This window comes from Cryptomeria japonica, unplaced genomic scaffold (genome assembly GCF_030272615.1).
Source record: "Cryptomeria japonica unplaced genomic scaffold, Sugi_1.0 HiC_scaffold_211, whole genome shotgun sequence".
Taxonomy (NCBI): Eukaryota; Viridiplantae; Streptophyta; class Pinopsida; order Cupressales; family Cupressaceae; genus Cryptomeria; species Cryptomeria japonica.
The window spans coordinates 7,515-10,663 of NW_026729033.1; the positions used below are offsets into that span (position 1 = coordinate 7,515).

At 65.4% G+C, this 3,149-nt stretch overlaps 1 non-coding gene across 1 annotated transcript; it reads left to right on the plus strand.

Moving 5' to 3' along the window:
• Positions 1–299: 299 nt before the first annotated feature.
• LOC131868620 (5S ribosomal RNA) lies at positions 300–418 on the plus strand. Its single transcript, XR_009367066.1, has one exon. It is a non-coding gene; the product is annotated as a 5S ribosomal RNA (ribosomal RNA).
• Positions 419–3,149: the final 2,731 nt, after the last annotated feature.

Consider the following 3,149-nt stretch of genomic DNA (forward strand, 5'->3'; position numbering starts at 1 on the left):
CCAAGGTGCACTCGGCCCACATGTGAGCGCAGGTCGTTGCGCCCGAGGTGGTGTGTGGGCACCGCGTTGCAGACGGGACACTGCACGCACACGACGCCCCCTCCAGGTGCACGCACGTAGGCCGGGCCGGGTGCACACCCGACGCCCTAGCAAGGTGCGCGCACCCGGGCAGGGCTCACACTTGGCGAACGGGGCGCACTTCGCGAGGGAGGGTGTGCACCTCGACGGGGGTGGGTGGCCGGGGTGGATTCGCACGTGGGTCGCGGTTTGCTAAGTACACACTGCGACAAGCTCATAACGGGTGCGATCATACCAGCGTTAGTGCACCGGATCCCATCAGAACTCCGCAGTTAAGCGCGCTTGGGCCGGAGTAGTACTGGGATGGGTGACCTCCCGGGAAGTCCCGGTGTTGCACCCTTTTTTAGTTTTTCGCCGGGCGTCGCAATGCTATTTGAATAAACCTTTTGCCCGTTTGCGTTCTCGTCGGGGCCGGGCCGGGCCGGGGTGCGCTGCCCGCACTACCGCGCGCGCGGGGGCGACACCGAGCGCGCACCCGAGGCGCCCCGAGCACACAGGCCACGGTGCAACCCGGGCGTTGTGCGCGCACCCCGGTGCGCCCGAGGTGCTGCGCGCGCACCCAGGTGAAATCGGTGTGCACCTCGGCCAGTGCGCGCTCGGTCGAGTCGCGCACGTTGGCCAAGGTGCACGGTGATGTTTCTTACTCTAAGGTTCCGCACCAGACGCCCGGGACAGGTGAGCGAAGCTGGGCGGGGCCGGGTGCGCGGCCGGGGCAGGTGCACGCAGCTGGAGAGAGCTTTGGAGCACACTTCGGAGCGCACCAATGATGCGCTCCATTCAAAAGTTTCCTGAAAAGGCAAAAAAAGTTGAGATTATAGAATTTCCCACTTGAGAGATTGTAAAAAAAAAAAATTTAAAATGAAGGAAACGCGGGTGCCAAGGTGTGCGCAGCCCAGCCAAGGTGTGCGCACCAAGGCGCCCACCCTGGCGAAGGTGCACGCAAGGTGCGCACCCGAGGCAAACCGGACAATTAACCCAACTTTCGACTTCGCGCGCACCTTGGAGCGCACTTCGGAGCGCTCCTTGGTGCGCACCAATCTTGGGCACCTCGGAGTGCACCATGGCGCCCACCAAGGTGCGCACCCGGGGCAAACCGAGCTCCGACTTCGTGCGCACCTTGGAGCGCACGAAAGGTGCGCACCATGGCGCCCACCAAGGTGCGCAGCCCAGCCAAGGCGTGCGCATCAAGGTGCGCACCCTGGCGAAGGTGCGCACCCGGGGCAAACCGAGCTCCGACTTCGTGCGCACCTTGGAGCGCACAAAAGGTGCGCAACCCAGCCAAGGTGTGCGCACCCCGGTCAAACCGAGCTCCGAATCGTGCGCACCAGAGGTGCATGCCATCGTGCGCACCTTGGAGCACACTTCGGAGCCCTCCTTGGTGCGCGCCGATGTTGCGCACCTCGGAGCGCACCCGGGGAAAACAATGCAATTAACCCGACTTTCGACTTCGTGGGCACCTCGGAGCGCTCTCGGGTTCGCACCTCGGAGCACACCGAGGTGCGCACCTTTGATGCGCTGCCTTCACCAATTTCCAGAAAAGGCAAGAAAACATTGAGAAGGTGTGCGCACCGAGGTGCCCACCCTGGCGAAGGTGCACGCGAGGTGCGCACCCGGGGCAAACCGGGCTCCGACTTCGTGCACGCCGCACCTTGGAGCACACTTCGGAGCGCTCCTTGGTGCGCACCAGGGCGCGCAACCCAGCCGAGGTGCCCACCCCGGCGAAGGTGCACGCGAGGTGCGCACCCGGGGCAAACCGGGCTCCGACTTCGTGCACGCCATGGTGCCCACCGCGGCGAAGGTGCACGCGAGGTGCGCACCCGGGGCAAACCGGGCTCCGACTTCGTGCACGCCGCACCTTGGAGCACACTTCGGAGCGCTCCTTGGTGCGCACCATGGTGCCCACCAGGGCGCGCAACCCCGCCGAAGGTGCACGCGAGGTGCGCACCCGGGGCAAACCGGGCTCCGACTTCGTGCACGCCGCACCTTGGAGCACACTTCGGAGCGCTCCTTGGTGCGCACCATGGTGCCCACCAGGGCGCGCAACCCCGCCGAAGGTGCACGCGAGGTGCGCACCCGGGGCAAACCGGGCTCCGACTTCGTGCACGCCATGGTGCGCACCGCGGCGAAGGTGCGCACCCGGGGCAAACCGGGCTCCGACTTCGTGCACGCCGCACCTTGGAGCACACTTCGGAGCGCTCCTTGGTGCGCACCAGGGCGCGCAACCCAGCCGAGGTGCCCACCCCGGCGAAGGTGCACGCGAGGTGCGTACCCGGGGCAAACCGGGCTCCGACTTCGTGCACGCCGCACCTTGGAGCACACTTCGAAGCGCTCCTTGGTGCGCACCATGGTGCCCACCAGGCCGCGCAACCCAGCCAAGGTGTGCGCACCAAGGTGCACGCGAGGTGCGCACCCGGGGCAAACCGGGGTCCGACTTCGTGCACGCCGCACCTTGGAGCACACATCGGGGCGCTCCCGGGTTCGCACCGGCGTTGCGCACCGTGGTGGGCACCTCGGAGCACACCAAGGTGGGCAGCGAGGTGCGCACCTTTGATGCGATGCCTTCACTAATTTCCATAAAAGGCAAAAAAAAAACGAGATTTTAAAATTTCCGTTTTGAAAGATAGTGAGAAAAAGGGAATGCTGGTGCCATCTTGAGCCCGCCCTGGTGCGCAGCCCAGCCAAGGTGTGCGCACCAAGGTGCCCACCTTGGCGAAGGTGCGCGCCCGGGCAATTAACCCAACTTCCAACTTCGCGCGCGCCAGGGTGGGAGCGCACCCAACAACCGGGCCTGGGAAGAGCCAATGCGAGAAACCCCACCAAACGCTCTGACAAAAAAAGAGGGGGCGCTCCAGTAACCCCGCTTCGGAGCGCACCCTGGGCAAACCCAGCCAAGGTGCCCACCCCGGCCAAGGTGCAGGCGAGGTGCGCACCCGGGGCAAACCGGGCTCCGACAACGTGCACGCCGCACCTTGGAGCACACTTCGTAGCGCTCCCGGGTGCGCACCTCAGAGCACACCAAGGTGGGCAGCGAGGTGCGCACCTTTGATGCGCTGCCTTCACTAATTTCCAGA